Below are 23,808 nucleotides of genomic sequence, written 5' to 3'. Positions count from 1 at the left end.
TGTTTATTTAAGTCACTAAATTTTAGGGTGATTTGTTTTGCAGTAATAGAAAACCAGAATATGCACTGAAACCTCCAACACTAATCACTTTCATTTCCGCTGATGATATACCTTCCATGGTCTTCATATGTGCAGCTGCCTCTGCCTACAAGTCATCACGAGCCCACAATATCCCAGCCAGTATACACATACCCTCATTTAAAGAGTTACTTTGCTTTCAAGAGTCAGTGTAGCTGTTACGGTTTCAATCATCTTTCTTCAAATTGGTGTGTAGGTGGTTAAGGACCCAAGCTTCTAGTCAGAATACCTAAGACTAAGTATTTTTTTGTTCACTCCTTCCAGGCTGTGGGTCTTAACCTCTATAGACCCCTATTTCCTCCTAAAGAGATTAACAGTAAAACTTCCATCTTAGATGTACCGTGGAGATTAATTTATAGCTCCTCGCAAAGTCCCTGGTATTTAATATTCAGTGGTATTCAATATATGTTGCTCTTATTAGAGCACTATTATATTGCTCTATTTATTCTGCAATTTTCTCCTTTAAAGTGTCTATTTATTCTGCCATTTTCTCCTCTAAGCTGTCAGTCATTTGAGAACAATAACAGTGGATCTTCAATGCCCAGCACCTAGGATATGCAAAACATATTTTTATTAAATAAGTAAATGAACAAAAAAACAAATGGTGAATGGATGAATAAATGAATGAGTGAAAGAATGAAGGAAAGAGTAGGTAAGTACAATCTGCCTTCCCTTTAACTTCATATACCCAGCATGTAGGAGAGGTAAAGTGGTAGAGATTTCCGGTTCTGTGGGAAGTAGTCTTAGTGGCTGGCTGCATGCTTCTCTTCATGTCAGGTCCAATTTTTCTCTTTTCCTAGTGGTGCTACAGTACCACAAACATTATTTCTGAGACTCCTTCATCCCCAAAACCATGTAGAGAGCATCCTCACTTGGGCAAGTGAAATGTTTTGATCCTGACAATCCAAACCAGATGGCAGGACTGTAAGAAAAGTCACTTCCATAATCTCACATGGCCTCTAGCTACAGGTTTCCTTTCCACTTCTAACCATTTTATAGCATGCCATCTAGGTGCCTGACCTTGCCAAGTAAAATCCAGTTAATCTTTACAATGTCATTCCTCTTTATGGCCTCCACGATATGGCAATGCCATATGGTGGCAATGCTATGGAAGGGACTCTGCTCTTACCTGATAAGCAAGTTTGCATTGCACTAAGCAAATAATTTGCCTTCTGCCTCATGTATATTTCCCTACTAATATCTGCTTAAGGAAAAAATTGAGAGAAATTATTAAAGAGTAGCACAATATTGACTAATAAGAACGATGAGAAGATTCTACATTTTATTTTTATTTGACAATAGAATTTACATATATGTATATTTATAGATAAAATTCTGATAAGAAAAGCTCACAAGCTACAGATATGCTGGCTGAGTTGCAATAACTGCCACTGAAATGCAGTGCTATTCCAGTACATCAGTGTTATGTCAGTACATTTTTATTTCAATAGCCAGAAAACCCCAATGTGCCTGTTAGTGTTTGGTATGTCCCCTTGCCTCAGCATTTAAAAAGCCTAAAATATTTTTTAAAGGAGTACAGTATGGGGGGGTTGGCTATCCACTCACATAAATTGTTTTCAAAGCAAATGTGGAGTTTATCTTATTGCTGTTATTATTATAGGCTCTATGTTTTTTATAACTTTAATCTTATAAATTTAATTATTTCTACATTCTTTCTCAGGAGGAGTTGTTTGAAGTCTACAGAATGCTGAGGTTTAGAAAGATTTCTGAGGTGTGGCATCACATCTTCTGATTGGGCAGCATTCTCGAACGATGTGGGCCTTTGCTGCTGACTCACCAGAGGGCAGCAACTTCGAAGCTTGATGTCAGCATGCAGGAATGCCAGGCACTTCTCTCTGGCAACCCCCAGCTGTAGCCCAGAGTTAAGCAAAGCTTTTTGGGTTAGCCTCTGACCAACCTTCTGGCTGGACTTCTCAATGCCCCGGTAGCCAAGCTCCAGAAAAGAAAATCCAGATCTTAGCAGGGCAACACTGAACTCTTCCAGCTATATATCAGTGGTGATAATGACATAATTGCCCCGTCGTAGTTGGGATATGTGGGAAAGTGGGTATGGTTTTCTGGGAAGCCCTCCCTTCTCTTCACACATACACCACACACACACACACACACACACACACACACACACTCTTTTCTAGAATGAAAACCCCAGAATGCAGAAAGTAACCTGTGAATAGTCACTAGTAAGATTTCTAGGTTTCTGGATAGATTGTGTTTTGTTTGTACTCCTGATTATTTGACCTGCCTCAATTTTCCCACATTTCTGACTGGCCCAAGTGAAGCCTCAGATGAGAGCGAGGACCATCTCTGAGGTCCATTCCACCTTAATAGTCTATCATCTCATGAATTTAGCTAACTGGGTACTTTCTGAGATGATTGGCTTTCTAATGCTGATAAAGCAGGGCAGAGTTGCTGGCCACACCCTTGCTAGGCCCAGATCTATGAATACCTATTTTTGTATGCTATCTAGTTTCACATCTCTCCTGCTCTCTGCACCATCTCCTCACTTAGCAGAAAAGAAAATTTTGGCTCTAAGATAATTAAAATGTTTATACTTTCAAAATCTTTTAGATTGTTTTTGGGTTTTAGGTCAGTGTCTTATAAGCAGCCACCTAAAGGAGAGACTAAGGGAAGAGAGTACAAGGCCATATGAAAACAGAGACAGAAATTGGAGTGATACAGCCACAAGCCACAAAACACCTGAAGCCACCAGAAGGTGGGAGAGACAAGGAACAGATTCTCCCCTGGAGCCTCTGGTGAGAGCATGGCTGTACCAGCAGAGGCTCTTAGGGAGACTCAAATCAGAAGTCTTGATTTTAGACTTTCTGCCTCCAAAACTGTAAATACATTTCTGTTGTTTTAAAGCCATCAAGTTTGCGATAGTTATGGCAACCATAGAAACCTAACACAATCCCTTACAGAGAATCATGTGGATAATGTAATGAGCAAGACATCTAGCAGCGAAATTCTGGTTTTAGTATCCTAGATAATTTTTCAGTACTAAAACTGATCATTTCAAAGGCAGGGAAAAAACAGAAAGCAAGAGTGGCCTATAGTAAAAATAAGAGCAACTGTGCAATTCAGAGGAATCACTATCATTCAGATGCATCTCACTGTTACCATGAGCCCAATAAGGCCAAATCTTCCCATTTTTATCAAAGTTTTATCTTAAATTCCCTGAATTTTAAGTGTTTGTTTAAAAAGCAAACAAAACAGCACTCTATGGGCACAACCAAATGTGTTTGAGAGCTGAATTATGACCACATGCAGTTGGTTGCAGTCTCTGGAGCTAACAGACCCTTCCAACAGTGTTTAAGGTATGTGCCATAGGCAGTTCGTGAGAGAACCAAGAACAGGGCCCTGTTGTCCTCCTTCAAAACCCAGTCTGCTAGCCCAAGCCACTTACATGCAAGCTCTCCCCATCCTTGGTATAGTCAGAGATAAATATTTTGTTGAAGCATGAGATAGTGTATCACCTCTTGTTTCTAGGCCTCACTTCTTAGTTTTCTATGGTAGTTTGATTTCCACTCTTGTACATGTAGTCCTAGAAGCTGTGTATGTGTGTGCATGTGTGTGTGTGTGTGTTGAAGAGGGTTAGGGATAGAGGCCTTGCAATGAAATGTGTGCTTATTTTAGAAGGAAAAATAAAAGAAAACAAATTATTCACCAGACAAAGCTGAAAATCAGAAACCATCTTTCTGTTCTTATTTTGTCACAAAGCATTAACAGATATTTTACTAAAGGGAATGATATTTAGGTCAAGTAACAAGATATAAAACTGAGATATTACTTAAAATTGACATAGCATCCATAATTTACTTTATTAAAAGTTGTTACTTCTGTGGCCATTTATCACATTTCTAGAGTTACCGATCTTTCAGTTTCAGATTGAGTATCTTATAAACGCATTATAAAGTAAAAGAATTCAACTAGATTGACTTTTTCAGTCTGCCTATGGTGTTTAAGAAGATTGTTGGCCGGGCGCGGTGGCTCAAGCCTGTAATCCCAGCACTTCGGGAGGCCAAGACGGGCGGATCACGAGGTCAGGAGATCGAGACCATCCTGGCTAACACGGTGAAACCCCGTCTCTACTAAAAATACAAAAAACTAGCCGGGCGAGGTGGCGGGCACCTGTAGTCCCAGCTACTCAGGAAGCTGAGGCAGGAGAATGGCATAAACCCGGGAGGTGGAGCTTTCAGTGAGCTGAGATCCGGCCATGGCACTCCAGCCTGGGCGACAGAGCGAGACTCTGTCTCAAAAAAAAAAAAAAAAAAAAGAAGATTGTTATGAGCATTGAAAGTAATACACAGATTTATAACTCTTGGTTGAGTCTGCAGTGAGGAGGGAAAGTTGTAATGAATATTTGTAATTGGTCCTTGTGTTATCATGGAAACACATACTCTGAAAATAAGAAATGCAGGCTGTTGAAGGGTCTCTCTGAAAGGTAGAGGAATTTTAAAGATTTTCAGAAATACAGAAATAAATGTGTCTCCTTACTGATGGATCGTTATCCTCAGTCAAATTAAAGTTAAGAATACAAAGAATCCTAACAAGTCAATAATAGGAAGGCAAGCAAGCCAATTTTAAACTGGGCAAAATATTGAAATAGACATTTCATCACAGAAGACACATGAATGGTTAATAAGCACTTGAAAGATGTCCAACATCATTGGTCATTAAGAGAATGGAAGTCAAACCCCCAATAAGGTACCACTTCACACCCACTAGGCTCAAGTCTGTCAAAAAGACAGGCAATCATAAGTGTAAGCAAAGATGTGAAGAAGTGGGAACCTCCATACATTGTTGGTAGAAGTATAAACTGCTACCGTCACTTTGGAAAACAGTTTCTTAAAAAGTCAAACGTTAATTTTCCATACAACATCCTACTCCTAGGTGTCTACCCAAGGAAATCAAAAAATACTTCCACACAAAGTCTTAAACATAAATGTTTATAACAGCATTATTCATAAGAGTCAAAAAGCAAAAATAGCTGAAATGTTCTTCAATTGATGAACGGAAAAACAAAAGATGGTATATACATACAACAGAGTATTTTGTAGACATAAATAAAAAGGAATGAAGTATCATACTGATATTTGCAATGTTTATAAACCTAAAAAACATTATCCTGAGGGAAAGAAGCTGGACATAGAACACCACCTTTTGTATGATTCCATTTGTATGAAACATCCAAAAATAGGCAAAGCTATTTAAAAAACATGGAAGATTATGGTTGCCTGGGGCTGGATATGGGAATGGAGATTAAATAAACGAGCATGAAGGATCTTATCAGGATGATAAAAATGTGCTATAACTGTTGTAGGAATCGTTACACTACTCATTCAATGTACTAAAAATCATTGAATTCATGCACTTAAAATGGGTGAAATTATAGCATGTAAGTTGTACCTCAATAAAGTTGTTTTAAGAAATTAGAGGAATAATTAAAAGAATAAAATATAGTCAATAAAACACTATTGCCTTTATCCCACAACCAATCTGTCAACAAACGTGCCAATTGTCCTTTCTAAATATCTCTTACTTTTTACCTTTTTACATATTTCAAGTGCATAATACATAGTTCAAACTATTAAATGTACAAAATAGAACACAATGAAAAATTTTCCTACTACTGTTCTCCTTCAGTCACCCAATGCCCCCCACTAAAAGCCACCAGGGTTATTAGTTTCTTGTGTATCATTCTAAAGACGTTTTATGCATCCACATTAAGTTTATGAATACATGTGCATCTGCCCATGCACACCTTTTTTCCACAATTGTGGCACACTGAATATGTTCTGCACATTCATTTTTTTTTACTTAATAATTAATACCATATCAGGATCTAAATGTGGCTCAAATCTTTTCCCTCTTTACCACCCCACCACCTCAGTATTTCTTGCCTGGACCATTGTACTTCATCTAATTTGAGATGCTATCAGTTATAGATACACTGTTATTTGGGGGCCCTTAACAGATGAAATAATGCTGCCAATTAAATTATAACATGCCATTGATTGTAAGATTCATTACAATTTCAGAAAGAAATGAAATATTTAAAAAGTACATATATGTGCATCTAAAAATAATACAATATGTAATTAGAACAGTCTCCCAAACAGTTTCTTGCTATCAAACCCAGCTCCCCATCAATTCATTGTCTCTTACCCTGCCAAAGTAATTTTTCTAAGTTTTAGATGGAATCTTTTTATTCCTCTACTTAAAATTTTGTAGGCTCCCATTGCTACAAGATGAAGTCCAAATAACTGAATGTGTATTCAAGACTCTTCCCATTTCCGGCCTCCTTTCTCTCTACTACCCTGTTCTCTAGACATGCCCAGCTATTGGCTATTCCTCAAAAATGGAGTGTTCTTTCAAAACTGTGCTTTTGTACATGTTGTTCCCGCTCCTTGGAATACACTTGACCCCCTTTCCTCCTGGCTAAATACCATTTGTCCTCCAAGACTCATCTCTGGGAAAACTGCCATGAACTTTCCCAGTTCAATTAAATGTCCTTTCTGTACTAACACCCTCATTGTGCTTAATTCCATCAAAAGCACTTCTTGCCTAGTATTAGACTTCTTTGTTTCCTTGACTGTCTTCACTACTCTTATTTTTCTTGCATTACAAAAGATTGCCACAGTGCCCGGAACACGGTAAGCATTCAGTAAGCATTTATTGGATGAACGTGTACTTTGGCCCCTAGATGTAATCAACACATCTGCAGTAATGGAGGTGTGGTCAGCACAGTGTAGGGGAAAGTACACGGGATCTGAAGTCAGAAGATGCCAGTTCTGGGCTCTGACATTTCTAACTCTCCGATCTTAGTTTGGTCAGTTAATGTTTCTAAGACTTGGTTTCCTCATCTAAGAACATAAACCTACAAGGACTTGCTGAAGGGACTCAATGAGAGAAAGTGTCTGAAGTAACTGATACAGCGTTGGTGTTCCAAACAGGACATCTTTTGTTAGAGTGACTGGAACATCCTATGCTATAGAATGCATTTGTTGTACCCTGAAAGCACACATGCCACTGACATGTTGGTTACGAGTGGACTTTGTTTTTCATTTTTTATTTTACTTTATTTTTGTAAGGTGTTGCATATCATGTTGTTTCAGAAAGCATGGTGATAAACACACACACACACACACACACACACACAAATTCTTGCCCATGGCATTTTCCATAACCCCTATAAGTCATAGTTTCTTTTAGATCTTTCCTGTGTTTTCTTTTTAAAATAAATGGTAACACATATATATAGTCCCCTCTTTTTTAGTATATATATAGTAAATATATGTGATATATTTACTATAAATATATATACACATATAAATGTATATACACACATATATAAATATAAACATATATAATATAAATACACACATATATAAATACATATATACACACACACACACGCACAGAGACAGAGAGAGAAAGATATTCCATCTACATTATCTACATTCTGTTCTGGTTCTGAGGGCTGGTTTTTTCACTAAATATCTAAATGGACTTTATGAGCCTCTAAATTTGCCCAGAATGATTCTAATCAAGGAGACAAGTATATGGAAAGAGGGATTTTATTTATTGCTTCACATCACAACTCTGAACTATCAGCAAGAGGTAAAAGCTTTGACTCATAGCCTCAAGTCTTTCTAAAGGGAACCATAAAGAAACTGCATAACTAGAACAGTGAAAAACTAAGTTTGCCTTTTATATCAGGCCAGGGTCAAAGAAATTGCAATAGGGCTGAAAGGGCTGTGAAGATCTTATCTCCTTATACTGCCTTGAGATTAGAGGAATGCAGCAGAAAGCACAAACATGCAGACTCGTAAGTCTTTAGCACTACCTGCTACCTGCTTTTTATCACATGAATGACATGTTTTCCAGAGAGCCTTCACCTTTAAAAGACAATATTATTCTTAGAATTATAAACAAGTTCCCTTTTAGGGTTGTGGCTCAGGTACAGAATAGGATTTGCACTTTTTAAAGTTATGTCTGTATGGAAAGCAAAAGCTGGTGGTATAAGGAGGTGATCTGGGCTTTGTAAGTAGTTATTATTCTTTCAATTTTGTTAATCACAGCAAATGATAAAGTTATAAGCACAAAGGTTTGGCAAAATGTAGGCATTAGAATAACAGACCTTCATTTCATTGGCAAGTTTAATTATGGCCCAAGTTGCACGTATCCTCTCTCCCTTTTTCTGATTTTTTTACTCACCTAAGTTACTGACCTGAGTTCTTAAACTTTCATATGAATGGCCCCAGTTTAATCACTGTGCTCCTCATTCCCAAATTCCTAACTCCCACTTCCTTTACTGAAGTTCTCCACCTGGGTAGGGAAACAGACTAGTTAGGGGAAATCCAATGGGCTCATCAGCACAGGCAGCAAGATCACCATCTCATGCTGTAAATTACCATCACCCTGACCCAATTGTCACAGCACACACCACAGAAAATTTATCAGAAAGATTAAGAATGGGCTGGTGAAGAAGACAAAAGAAACTCCCTGATGGCCTTTGGTATGAATGGAAGACAGGACTGCATCTGACCACATAAGCCCAGAGAAGTGGGAGCCTCAGCTGGTTTTCTACACCATATAGGCCACAACACTGCAAATCCAGCAGGCAAAGAAAAATAAGGGCAGGGATCTCTGGGAACCAGCAAGCAAAGGCACAGAATCCAGCAAGGTGAGGGGGGTGGGGAGGGTTATGAAGGCAAGCAGGTGATGCCTGAGTCTAATAGACTGATGAGCGAGCTGGAGAAGGCCAGGTGGAGGAGGCGAGAGGGAACAAGACATGCTGAGGCACTAAATCTCTGAGTCTTGAAATAACATGGGGCATTTTAATAACTCCACATAGTTCAGTGTAATTGGAGATGGAATGCCAGTGGGACAGGGCCAGGGTCATGGTGAAAAATTGGAGAGGTGGCCAGAGACAAATAACAAAGGACCTTGAGCAAGCATACTATATATCTTGTATTTTAACCAGAAGGCACTACTGGGAGCCACTGTAGGATTTTAAGCAGGGAACAACAAGATCAGATTTAAGTTGCAGACAGTTCACTCTCATACCTATGTAGATTATGGATTTAAGCACTGTGTCCATAGCACCTTCCATACTATGGTGCATTAGGCATCTGTCTGTCTCCACACTAAGCTGTAACCTCAATGAGGGGAGGAAGCATGTCTGTTTCTCATTATTATATCTCTGGTACCTAGAACAATGCCAAGTTCATAGTCATGAATGAAGTGTGTCCATCACAGTCATGATGAATGGTGTTCAATCTCATTCAACTTTTTGTCTCTAATGCTCATGCAGTACTTAGTGCAATGTAGGTAATAGATAAAGGTCGGCTGAATAAATGAATAAATGCTAACTTCTGCCTCACTCTCCCAGTCTCATCTCTCAACATTCCCCAATATTTGTCCTATTACAATAAAATTGTATAGGTTTCCCAGATGCACTGTATTGTTTGCCTTACATATGCTATTCCCTCTGATTAAAATTCCTTACCCTTATCTCCTATCCGTCTTGCAAATTTCAATTATGTCTCAACACTCAGCTTAGATTTGACACATGGGGGAGAAGCTTTTTGTAATACCAATACCTCCCACCACTATGCTGACCCACAGAAGGCTCCTCTTCATCTACTTGCTCCTTGGTTCTTGTTGTGTACCTTCTCATTTATATGGTTTTTGTTGCATTCATCATTTTGCACTATAATTTATTTGTGTATAGCTCTAGATTTTGAGCTTCTAGAGGGCAAGGACTGTCTTATTTTGCTTCCTCAACAGTTCCCAGCCCAAGCCTCAATCATAAAGAAGATTCAAATGATGTCTTGTGAAATTTAATTGTCTATTTCTTGAAGTTAATTATATTCCATCACCTCCTAATTTGATTCATGTTTACTCTTCAATATATAAAGCAGTTTTTTCTTTTCGTATTCTAAAGTCATCTCAGGCTACCATTAGCATGAACCCTGGGAGCTGGAAAATATTTATGTGGTTCACATAATCTATTGCCTTTGTGATTTCCTATGTGTCCTCTCAACTTTTGTGTCTGAGTCTCATAAAATAGCCCATTCATCTTTTGTTATATTTGCCTTTCAGAGCCTGTCTTTATCCAAATTATCTTGTAAGAAGCTACAGGGGTCACAACTGTACATAGCATTCTAGGGACAAACACAGGCTTCCTATCATTGTACAAATGAAGAGCAATGTGTTTTTGTCTCATTTTCAAAATTTTTCCAGTGACAATCATGATTTTGTTGACTTTTGAATTAGAAACAATAGTTTCAATAAGAATCTTTGCAACAACTGTTCAGTCTCCTTTTCATAAACAAGAGTTCAATGTCCAGTGCAGAGGTCTCTTTTCCCTTAGTATCTGTTTTCCTTAGTGTGATCATGGGCACTCTCCACTATTTGCAAGAGTTTCTTCCAACCCCGGTTACCAGGATCCTGTCCCACATGATACAGTCTACAACTCACTCCCTCCAACTAAAATACATGAAAAAAACTAGAAATTGATTCTCTTTCAGTTTTTGCTAAAATTTATCAATTTACATTTTGCATCTAATTTCCACCCTCACGATAAAATAATTATCATTAGCATGTGTAGAGTACTAGATTTGTGACACACTGTTTTAAGTGATTTATATTATGTAAATGGCAGTCATTTTAATCCTCACAAAATCTCTCTAACATCCACATTATTTTATCCCTATTTTACAAATGAATAAACTGAGGCACAGAGCAGTTGAATAATTTGCCGTAAGTCACAAAACTAGCATGTGGCAGAATGGAGATTTTAACCCGTATAGCCTGACTCTGCATAAAGCTGAAGCAGGAGGAAAGAGAAAAGAGAGAGTTTTATCTGAGCCTTTCCAATATCAGGGTCACTTAGGGTGGGTATCTAAACTTGCTGAGCCTCAGTTTTGACATCTGTAATGTAAAGATAGAAATAGACACCTCACGGTTTGTTGACTGTAGTAAATATAACCACACATGTAAAGTATCTGGCTGACTAAAAGCACATAATAAATGTTGCTTCTTTCCTCATCCAGTTAGTTCTCTATTTTTAGGTCATGACAACCACTTTAAAGTCACTATTGAAAACCATAAAGCTTCCCTTCCCAGCCCTGTCCTGTACCAACCGCATGAACTGAAGCTCCTGTTTCCTTTCTTGTAATCTGGCAGCCATAAAATCCATTATGAGGATTAAATAAGATCATGTTTGAAAGGCAATTAGCACAGTGCCTGGCATATGGCAAATGCTCAATAAATGGCAGCAACTATAGCAGTGGTGATGATAAAGAAGAGGACAGGATTAGGAAGGATTATGTTGATAATGTCTTCAGCTTGATTCTCCCTTCTTACCTAAAAAAAACTACCGTCTGTCCTCTAGAGCTATAAGAAATGGAAATGATGTTCACAGTTAACTTTCTTAAGGGAGGGAAATGACTTGAATCCTCAGAGACTAACTCTCTAGGACAACAGTTTTAACCTCCTAGCACATAAAATAATCTGTGGCATTTAATAAGATGTCAAATAGCAGGGAAACATTCGGAAATTCTGGCCAATAGAAAAGTTCTATGGCCCAGAAACCCAGACATTTAGAGTTTGAACCAGCTCTTGGTGATTTTGAGTTGGTAGCTCTGGGACCACACTAAAAACACTGCCCTAGGATTAAATCAGTGTATTTATTCCTTCAAACCAACACCATTTTTAAGAATCTAAATGGGATTTTCAGTAAGATTTAAGACTAACTTTTGTTTTAAGGAGATTATTTATAAGGAAGCATTTATCACTCACCAACTTAAAACATTTGTGCAAATATAACATACTTCAATGATTGAGAATAAAATCAATAACAAAATAGACACTCCTTTGACAAATGCAAGTGTGTGCGTTACATGAGAGCCTTAACAGAACTTTTAGTCTATTTTTATTACCGCATACAATCTAGTCTTAGATTTCAGTCCCCACTAGACTATATATAGTCATATCAAATATATGCCTATTGTTACATAAAGGATGATGGGTTGATGTTTTCTGTAACCCACAAAGAGCTAATCATGTTTCATTTAAACTACATTTCTCACACATTCATCAGAAATGTTTTAATGCACTTCAGAAAGTTTACCCAGTGAACATCTCCAATATTAGTAAAAAAAGAAGAAAAAAGTATGTATGGAGAGCATCACTTCATAGATGAAGAAGTTGGGGAAGGAGAGTTTACATTTTCAGAGGCGACAAAGAAAGTCAGCATTATAATTTAATTGTCATCAAACTGATTCTGTGCTCAAATCCCTGGAACACGTTTGCCACCAACTAAATTCAGTCAATCTTTATTTGCTTTGGAAAAATAAATTTTGAATAAACATTTGTGGCTACTACTACAGTTTCATGATATTATTAAGAAATTAAATCTGAGGCTGGCATAGTAGCTCATGCCTGTAATCTCTGCACTTTAGGAGGCTGAGGCAGGTGGATCAACTGAGGTCAGGAGTTAGAGATCAGCCTGGCCAACATGGTGAAACCAAACAAACAAACAAACAAACAAACAAAACACCACAAAAATTAGCCAGATGTGGTGGCCCATGCTGGTAGTCCCACCTACTTGGGAGGCGGAGGCTGCAGCGAGCTAAGATGAGATCATGCCACTGCACTCCAGCCTGGGCAACAGAATGAGACTCCATTTCAAAAAAAGAAAAAAAAAAAAGAAATTAAATCTGAAATCCTTCCAGAGACAATTTTAAGCTTACAAGCCAGCGCGGCAGATAATTTCTTCTTTACTGACCTGAAATAAAGACACTTGATATTTGAGACACTTGATAACTTTTAGATGTCTCTAGCCAAGCCATGAGTAAACTAAAAACTAAAGGAAGCTGGTGGGTGTTTTGTAATATAAAACAAGTAACTTCACTTGCAGATACTGAACATCTAAGTTTTTATGAAGTTTTTCTAACATATTTCTAACATTTGTTATGTAAATAATTGTATCAGGTGAATATCATCAATTCAAGATTTTTTTCTCTTCAACATGATGTTGATCAAGTACTTTTAAGTCAAACATTCCTTTTAATGGTTGGAAGTAACATGTTAGAATTTAATCATTTATAAATGTTTGAAATTAATCATTGGCTCAATCCAATACCAAATTAAAAAAAAAAAAAGTAAGATGTTTAGGGGGGCAGAGTAGCTCATGCCTGTAACTCCAGCACTTTGGGAGGCTGAGGTGGGAGGATCGCTTTGAGCCCAGGAGTTCAAGACCAGCCTGAGCAACATGGAGAAAACTTGTCCCTACAAAATAAGGAAAAAAAAAGAAAAGAAAAGAAAGAAATTAGCCAGGCATGGTGGCATGTGCCTATAGTCCCAGCTACTTGGGAGGCTGAGGTGGGAAGATCGCTTGAATCTGGGTAGGTCAAGGCTGCAGTGAGCTGTGATTGAGCCACTCTACTCCAGCCTCCGTGACAGAGTGAGACTCTGTCCAAAAAAAAAAAAGTTCAGTAAGTTTTTGTGGTTCTTAATATAAAACAAGTAACTTCACTTGAAGATAATGAACATCTAACCTATGAAATTTTTCTAATTTTTTTAACATTTGTTATGTAAAGAATTGTATCAGATAAATATCATCAATTCAAGATTTTGTCTTCAACATTAGTTTGATCAAGTATCCACTGAAATTTGCTCCAAAGACTATTCTGGGTCTTATTACATAGTTAATTACAGTTGAAGTTTTAACTATTATCTTTTGAAATTAGAGATTAAAGTGATCTACTTAATCTTGTTGCTCAACCTGTGCCTTTTAAAGGAAAAATTATTTGGCTAGAAAAATGTCAGGGGGTGTTTTTAAAACGAATGGACCCTCATAAATTAGAATCATGTGATATTTTTGCACAGTTGACAACGTAAAAAACAAATGCCAAGTCTCTGAGTTTCTCTTTGGCTGGACAAGCAGGTGTGTGGTATGCTGCTGATGCTGATCCATCCAGACACTCAAGTTCAGACAAAGACAATCCAAAGTTCCCAGTCACCTCTGTTTATTTTAGCAAAGGGACTCATGTGAACTCCACCCAGGTCTGGGAGTCTGCTTACCCAGGGATAATTTTTACTAGGTACATACAGGGGTGTTTCAAAGTTCACAAGGATGACTTTATAGGGTTGGGTGATTTTTTTTCTTTATAGAGCCTGACCTAATCTCTTGAAGCCTCCTGGAAGGCAATATCACTGTAACTTATGTCTATTTAAAGTAGCTGTTGAGAGGACAGTAATTCTCCACTTTAGTGTATTTAAATTAACATACCACTCTTACTAATTGATAGATGATATTCAAAAACCATGTTTTGCACTTAACAGCAGTTTGGAGTGAACTGAATCACACGGTGACTTGTAAGAGAACACATGTAAAATACACAGAATGCTGGTTCTCAGCCTAGGGCCTGTGAACCTACTGACCTTCTGTGAAAATTCGGTGTGCGTGCGTGTGTGTGCTTGCACATTTGTGTATGTGTGCAACTGTGCATTCTCCTGAGTAGAAGAACCATGGTTTTCCAGAAATTCTCAATGGGGCACATGATTCCAAAAAGGTAAATACCACTGACATGGAGAGAATAATAAATTATTACTGGTCCTTGCTTTAATATCAAGTATAATAAAACATTGCAACATTCGCTTCTTATAATCCCAGCAATCAAAAGCTGATTGCTCCTTAAGCCCTTCTCTTCTCCTCAGGGTTTCCTGGAGCTTTGCTCCAGTACATATCGTTTGGGACGCCAGGCCCTTGAGAGGGCTCTCTGCCTAGGTCAGCTCCAAGGGGAAACCGAGCACACCACATGATTTTAGAAGTCACAGCATGACATTTAGGTAAATTCATATATTAACAGATATCCTCCTTTCTTTTAGTTCTTCTGATTGTGGAAAGGAAATATTCTCAGTCAGGGGAAGGATTATTTTACCACTTCTATAACACTCCTTAGTCTCTCTTTTCAACAGAGACAGCAAGCCACAAGCTCAGAGTCTTCACAGGAAACTATATCTGACAAACATTTCATAACATTACTTCACTCACGGCATTTCTTTTTATGACAGTCTTCTATTTAAGACAAATGATATTGGTTTTTAATTTATAGTCAGTGAAAAAGTTTCTCTTCAAAATAAATGGATTTAATTTTTTAAAGAAGAGACAACTTAAGGAAAAATATTTCTATTCGTGCAGATGATATAAGGATATGACAAAATCAAAGAAGTGGTATGCAAATGACAGAAATTTGGAAAACATCAGACTAAACAATTGCTAATCAAGTCATGCTTTTATTTTCAAAAGATTGACAGTCTATTCAATTTATTTAGGACAAATACAATCAGCAATAGAAATTTCCACTAGGCATTTCTGAAAAATAAGCATAAACTGTGAGAGATACATGTAGGATTGACTAGTTAGGATGCTTTCAGATACTTGTAATAGAAAACACAACTAAAAGCATCTTTAAAAAACTAAGGATTGGCTGGGCACCATGGCTCACACCTGTAATCCCAGCACTTTGGGAGGCTGAGGCAGGTGGATCACGAGGTCAAGAGACTGAGACCATCCTGCCTAACATGGTGAAACCCCGTCTCTATTAAAAATACAAAAAATCAGCCGGGCGTGGTGGTGGGCACCTGTAGTCTCAGCAACTCGGGAGGCTGAGGCAGGAGAATGGCATGAACCTGGGAGGCAGAGCTTGCAGTGAGCCGAGATCGCACCACTGCACTCCAGCCTGGGTGACAGAGCGAGACTCTGTCTCAAAAAAAAAAAAAAACAAAACTAAGGATTACTTCCTGATGGTTCCATGGTAGACTAAGTCAATGGTTCGATATCATCAGGGATCCAGGTTCTTGCTATAGTGTCCTCTGCCACCAGTAGCACGTAATTGTGTCCTCAGACTTGTCCCCTCATGGTCTCAAGGTGGCTTCCATAGCACCAACTCTTCACCCAACAGTGACCAAAGTCAAGAAAGTATAAACCACAACTTTTTGGTCCCTTTCAAGGGGAAAGCAAACTTACCTCAGGGGCGGAGCAAGATCGCCAAATAGGAACAGCTCCAGTATCCAGCTCCCAGCGCGAGCGACACAGAAGACCGGTGATTTCTGCATTTTCAACTGAGGTACTGGGTTCATCTCAATAGGGAGTACCGGACAATCGGTGTTGGTCAGCTGTTGCAGCCCGACCAGCCGAGAGCTGAAGCAGGGCGAGGCATCGCCTCACCTGGGAAGCGCAAGGGGAAAGGGAATCCCTTTTCCTAGCCAGGAGAACTGAGACACACAACACCTGAAAAATCGGGTAACTCCCACCCCAATACTGCACTTTAAGCAAACAGGCACACCAGGAGATTATATGCCACACCTGGCCGGGAGGGTCCCACGCCCACGGAGCCTCCCTCATTACCGGCAAGGCAGCAGGGAGGCTGGGGGAGGGGCGCCTGCCATTGCTGAGGCTTAAGTAGGTAAACAAAGCTGCTGGGAAGCTTGAACTGGGTGGAGCTCACAGCAGCTCAAGGAAACCTGCCTGTCTCTATAGACTCCAACTCTGGGGACAGGGCGCAGTAAACAATAACAAAAGCAGCAGAAACCTCTGCAGACGCAAACAACTCTGTCTGACAGCTTTGAAGAGAGCAGTGGATCTCCCAACACGGAGGTTGAGATCTGAGAAGGGACAGACTGCCTGCTCAAGTGGGTCCCTGACCCCTGAGAGCCTAACTGGGAGACATCCCCCACTAGGGGCAGTCTGACACCCCACACCTCACAGGGTGGAGTACACCCCTGAGAGGAAGCTTCCAAAGCAAGAATCAGACAGGTACACTTGCTGTCCAGCAATATTCTATATTCTGCAGCCTCTGCTGCTGATACCCAGGCAAACAGGGTCTGAAGTGGACCTCAAGCAATCTCCAACAGACCTGCAGCTGAGGGTCCTGACTGTTAGAAGGAAAACTATCAAACAGGAAGGACATCTACACCAAAACCCCATCAGTACGTCACTATCGTCAAAGACCAGAGGCAGATAAAACCACAAAGATGGGGAAAAAGCAGGGCAGAAAAGCTGGAAATTCAAAAAATAAGAGCGCATCTCCCCCGGCAAAGAAGCACAGCTCATCGCCAGCAACGGATCAAAGCTGTACGGAGAATGACTTTGATGAGATGAGAGAAGAAGGCTTCAGTCCATCAAACTTCTCAGAGCTAAAGGAGGATTACGTACCCAGCGCAAAGAAACTAAAAATCTTGAAAAAAAAAGTGGAAGAATTGATGGCTAGAGTAATTAATGCAGAGAAGGTCATAAACGAAATGAAAGAGATGAAAACCATGACACGAGAAATACGTGACAAATGCACAAGCTTCAGTAACCGACTCGATCAACTGGAAGAAAGAGTATCAGTGATTGAGAATCAAATGAATGAAATGAAGTGAGAAGAGAAACCAAAAGAAAAAAGAAGAAAAAGAAATGAACAAAGCCTGCAAGAAGTATGGGATTATGTAAAAAGACCAAATCTATGTCTGATTGGGGTGCCTGAAAGTGAGGGGGAAAATGGAACCAAGTTGGAAAACACTCTTCAGGATATCATCCAGGAGAACTTCCCCAACCTAGTAGGGCAGGCCAACATTCAAATCCAGGAAATACAGAGAACGCCACAAAGATACTCCTTGAGAAGAGCAACTCCAAGACACATAATTGCCAGATTCACCAAAGTTGAAATGAAGGAAAAAATCTTAAGGGCAGCCAGAGAGAAAGGTCGGGTTACCCACAAAGGGAAGCCCATCAGACTAACAGCAGATCTCTTGGCAGAAACTCTACAAGCCAGAAGAGAGTGGGGGCCAATATTCAACATTCTTAAAGAAAAGAATTTTAAACCCAGAATTTCATATCCAGCCAAACTAAGTTTCATAAGTGAAGGAGAAATAAAATCCTTTACAGACAAGCAAATGCTTAGAGATTTTGTCACCACTAGGCCTGCCTTACAAGAGACCCTGAAGGAAGCACTAAACATGGAAAGGAACAACCGGTACCAGCCATTGCAAAAACATGCCAAAATGTAAAGACCATCGAGGCTAGGAAGACACTGCATCAACTAACGAGCAAAATAACCAGTTAATATCATAATGGCAGGATCAAGTTCACACATAACAATATTAACCTTAAATGTAAATGGACTAAATGCTCCAATTAAAAGACACAGACTGGCAAACTGGATAAAGAGTCAAGACCCATCAGTCTGCTGTATTCAGGAGACCCATCTCACATGCAGAGACATACATAGGCTCAAAATAAAGGGATGGAGGAAGATTTACCAAGCAAATGGAGAACAAAAAAAAGCAGGGGTTGCAATCCTAGTCTCTGATAAAACAGACTTTAAACCATCAAAGATCAAAAGAGACAAAGAAGGCCATTACATAATGGTAAAGGGATCAATTCAACAAGAAGAGCTAACTCTCTTAAATATATATGCACCCAACACAGGAGCACCAAGATTCATAAAGCAAGTCCTTAGAGACCTACGAAGAGACTTAGACTCCCATACAATAATAATGGGAGACTTCAACACTCCACTGTCAACACTAGACAGATCAACGAGACAGAAAGTTAACAAGGATATCCAGGAATTGAACTCATCTCTGCAGCAAGCAGACCTAATAGACATCTATAGAACTCTCCACCCCAAATCAACAGAATATACATTCTTCTCAGCACCACATCGCACTTACTCCAAAATTGACCACATAATTGGAAGTAAAGCACTCCTCAGCAAATGTACAAGAACATAAATTATAACAAACTGTCTCTCAGACCACAGTGCAATCAAACTAGAACTCAGGACTAAGAAACTCAATCAAAACTGCTCAACTACATGGAAACTGAACAACCTGCTCCTGAATGACTACTAGGTACATAACGAAATGAAGGCAGCAATAAAGATGTTCTTTGAAACCAATGAGAACAAAGATACAACATACCAGAATCTCTGGGACACATTTAAAGCAGCGTGTAGAGGGAAATTTATAGCACTAAATGCCCACAAGAGAAAGCAGAAAAGATCTAAAATTGACACTCTAACATCACAATTAAAAGAACTAGAGAAGCAAGAGCAAACACATTTGAAAGCTAGCAGAAAGCAAGAAATAACTAAGATCAGAGCAGAACTGAAGGAGATAGAGACACAAAAACCCTCCAAAAAATCAATGAATCCAGGAGTTGGTTTTTTGTAAAGATCAACAAAATTGACAGACCGCTAGCAAGACTAATAAAGAAGAAAAGAGAGAAGAATCAAATAGATGCAATAAAAAATGATAAAGGGGATATCACCACCGACCCCACAGAAATACAAACTACCATCAGAGAATACTATAAACACCTCTATGCAAATAAACTAGAAAATCTAGAAGAAATGAATAATTTCCTGGACACTTACACTCTTCCAAGACTAAACCAGGAAGAAGGTGAATCCCTAAATAGACCAATAGCAGGCTCTGAAATTGAGGCAATAAAAATAGCCTACCAACCAAAAAAAATCCAGGACCAGATGGATTCACAGCTGAATTCTACCAGAGGTACAAGGAGGAGCTGGTACCATTCCGTCTAAAACTATTCCAATCAATAGAAAAAGAGGGAATCCTCCCTAACTCATTTTATGAGGCCAACATCATCCTGATACCAAAGCCTGGCAAAGACACAACAAAAAAAGAGAATTTTAGACCATTATCCCTGATGAACATCGATGCAAAAATCCTCAATAAAATACTGGCAAGCCGGATTCAGCAGCACATCAAAAAGCTTATCCACCATGATCAAGTGGGCTTCATCCCTGGGATGCAAGGCTGGTTCAACATTCGCAAATCAATAAACATAATCCAGCATATAAACAGAACCAAAGACAAGAACCACATCATTATCTCAATAGATGCAGAAAAGGCTTTTGACAAAATTCAACAGCCCTTCATGCTAAAAACGCTCAATAAATTTGGTATTGATGGAACATACCTCAAAATAATAAGAGCTATTTATGACAAACCCACAGCCAATATCATACTGAATGGGCAAAAACTGGAAAAATTCCCTTTGAAAACTGGCACAAGACAGGGATGCCCTCTCTCACCACTCCTATTCAACATAGTGTTGGAAGTTCTGGCTAGGGCAATCAGGCAAGAGAAAGAAATCAAGGGGATTCAGTTAGGAAAAGAAGAAGTCAAACTGTCCCTCTTTGCAGATGACATGATTGTATATTTAGAAAATCCCATTGTCTCAGCCCAAAATCTCCTTAAGCTGATAAGCAACTTCAGCAAAGTCTCAGGATACAAAATTAATGTGCAAAAATCACAAGCATTCTTATACACCAGTAACAGACAAACAGAGAGCCAAATCAGGAATGAACATCCATTCACAATTGCTTCAAAGAGAATAAAATACCTAGGAATCCAACTTACAAGGGATGTAAAGGACCTCTTCAAGGAGAACTACAAACCACTGCTCAGTGAAATAAAAGAGGACACAAACAAATGGAAGAACATACCATGCTCATGGATAGGAAGAATCAATATCGTGAAAATGGCCATACTGCCCAAGGTTATTTATAGATTCAATGCCATTCCCATCAAGCTACCAACGAGTTTCTTCACAGAATTGGAAAAAACTGCTTTAGAGTTCATATGGAACCAAAAAAGAGCCCGCATCTCCAAGACAATCCTAAGTCAAAAGAACAAAGCTGGAGGCATCATGCTACCTGACTTCAAACTATACTACAAGGCTACAGTAACCAAAACAGCATGGTACTGGTACCAAAACAGAGATATAGACCAATGGAACAGAACAGAGTCCTCAGAAATAATACCACACATCTACAGCCATCTGATCTTTGACAAACCTGAGAGAAACAAGAAATGGGGAAAGGATTCCCTATTTAATAAATGGTGCTGGGAAAATTGGCTAGCCATAAGTAGAAAGCTGAAACTGGATCCTTTCCTTACTCCTTATACGAAAATTAATTCAAGATGGATTAGAGACTTAAATGTTAGACCAAATACCATAAAAATCCTAGAGGAAAACCTAGGTAGTACCAGTCAGGACATAGGCATGGGCAAGGACTTCATGTCTAAAACACCAAAAGCAAAGGCAGCAAAACCAAAATTGACAAATGGGATCTAATTAAACTAAAGAGCTTCTGCACAGCAAAAGAAACTACCATCAGAGTGAACAGGCAACCTACAGAATGGGAGAACATTTTTGCAATCTACTCATCTGACAAAGGGCTAATATCCAGAACCTACAAAGAACTCAAACAAATTTACAAGAAAAAAACAAACAACCCCATCAAAAAGTGGGCAAAGTTATGAACAGACATTTCTCAAAAGAAGACATTCATACAGCCAACAGACACATGAAAAAATGCTCATCATCACTGGCCATCAGAGAAATGCAAATCAAAACCACAATGAGATACCATCTCACGCCAGTTAGAATGGCGATCATTAAAAAGTCAGGAAACAACAGGTGCTGGAGAGGATGTGGAGAAATAGGAACACTTTTACACTGTTGGTGGGACTGTAAACTAGTTCAACCATTATGGAAAACAGTATGGCGATTCCTCAAGGATCTAGAACTAGATGTACCATATGACCCAGCCATCCCATTACTGGGTATATACCCAAAGGATTATAAATCATGCTGCTATAAAGACACATGTACACGTATGTTTATTGCGGCACTATTCACAATAGCAAAGTCTTGGAATCAACCGAAATGTCCATCAGTGACAGACTGGATTAAGAAAATGTGGCACATATACACCATGGAATACTATGCAGCCATAAAAAAGGATGAGTTTGTGTCCTTTGTAGGGACATGGATGCAGCTGGAAACCATCATTCTTAGCAAACTATCACAAGAACAGAAAACCAAACACCGCATGTTCTCACTCATAGGTGGGAGCTGAACAATGAGATCACTTGGACTCGGGAAGGGAAACATCACATACCGGGGCCTATCATGGGGAGGGGGTAGGGGGGAGGGATGGCATTGGGAGTTATACCTGATGTAAATGACGAGTTGATGGGTGCTGACGAGTTCATGGGTGCAGCACACCAACATGGCACAAGTATACATATGTAACAAACCTGCACATTATGCACATGTACCCTAGAACTTAAAGTATAATAATAATAATAATAAATAAATAAAATAAATGAAAAATTAAAAAAAAGAAAACTTACCTCATAGTTTCCCATTATTTGCCCTCTCATTTCATAAGCAAGGTTGCACCTCTTCTCCATATCTAAATCAAACATTTCCAAGAAAAAGGAGAATTACCACGATTGCCTTAGCTTACTCCTGATTCACCTACAGGGGCTAAGGAGGGGCTAAAGAAGATCATGTGACTAGTAACTGACCAATAATGGGGTTCTCTTGGCAAGGAAGTATGAAGAAAACAACTGTTGGGTAGAAAATTCACATGGCTTGCCATAGTGTGCATTAATATACGTTGTAATAATTCTGGGGGGCACAGGGAGGCTGATAATTAATGTTGGAAAAAATATTATTCAGAATCACAAATAAGTAATACAAATCTGGGACATATTGATAAAATAAACACAGTAGACACAGTTTGGAAAATAATATTTTTTTAAGGTTCCAGATAAAATATAATCTCAAAATAAATAAATGGATAGATAAATAAATAATCTCTGGGGTTCAAAAAATATTGATTGGTTGATAATCCTTCTCTCCTATCCCAGCTGCCTCAGACCCTGTGAGCAGGAGAAAGATACGATAGGGCAAACCAGGGCAATAAAAATGTGGGTTACTGTTGTTTTTAAGAATTTCATATTTTCTAAAAGCTTCAGAGAAGTCATGGGGAAAAAATTAAGAATATTATTGAACTCTACTAGACATTTTCACTTTTTAACTTTTAACTTACATGTGAGATAAGTGGAGGGGCATCTTCATCTCACGTGTGCATGGGACTTGTAAATGTTTTAATCTGGCCCTGACAGGTAAATTTCTCTCCAAAAAATACTGAGTTTAGACATAAACCTCCAACTCACCTTTCTCAAGTTACTTGTGTTTTAAATACTTTTAATTATGCTAATTTTTAAGCATAATTCTTGGCTTTATTCCGTACTCCAAAAGGAACAAAATAAAGTAAATGGCTGAGTAGGATCTGAACTGAGATATGAGAAGACAGGAAGGGCCATTAAAGAAATAGTGATCAAGCTTCTTGGGGCTATCAAGTTCTTTGTATCTATTCTGATTTTCATCTCAATAGCTCTACCACATTGAGATTTTTATGCCAATTTTAAATATGTAGAATTAAGGAACAGAGTAGGAGAGTGATTTGATAAAGTTTATAAATCTAGTAATAGTAGAATGAAAATTTAAATTCTTGAAGTTTAAATCTTCTGACCCTCAAGGTTCATCTTCTTTCTATTGAACTATCCTGCCTCCCAAGGGTTTGTGTTGCCACATACTTAAGGACAAAATCAAGAGGTTGTGAAATTGAATCAAAGAAATGGGCTACGAGATGCAAAGAAATAGAAAAACAAGTCAAAACCTAATCCAGACAACAAATAGACATTTAGCACAGGAGACCCGAACACTTGTCGAGACACGGTCAGAGAAAGGAGGGAGGTCAAGGATCAATAGTGACTCCAAGATACCCTGAGATCTAAAGAGAGGGACCCTTTTTTTTTTTG

At 38.8% G+C, this 23,808-nt stretch overlaps 1 long non-coding RNA gene across 7 annotated transcripts in view; it reads right to left on the bottom strand.

Moving 5' to 3' along the window:
* LOC140712945 (uncharacterized) overlaps positions 1-23,808 on the bottom strand; it is a 239,437-nt gene that overhangs the window by 121,268 nt on the left and 94,361 nt on the right. For all 7 annotated transcript variants that reach the window (XR_012094816.1, XR_012094808.1, XR_012094809.1 and 4 more), the window contains one exon: positions 22,330-22,391. This is a non-coding gene — a long non-coding RNA (uncharacterized lncRNA). The remainder of the gene's footprint in view (positions 1-22,329; positions 22,392-23,808) is intronic.

Source organism: Chlorocebus sabaeus, chromosome 12 (assembly GCF_047675955.1).
Source record: "Chlorocebus sabaeus isolate Y175 chromosome 12, mChlSab1.0.hap1, whole genome shotgun sequence".
In the NCBI taxonomy this organism is placed as follows: domain Eukaryota; kingdom Metazoa; phylum Chordata; class Mammalia; order Primates; family Cercopithecidae; genus Chlorocebus; species Chlorocebus sabaeus.
Note: the sequence above shows the minus strand (reverse complement) of the source record. Positions and strands in the feature narration are given on the sequence as shown.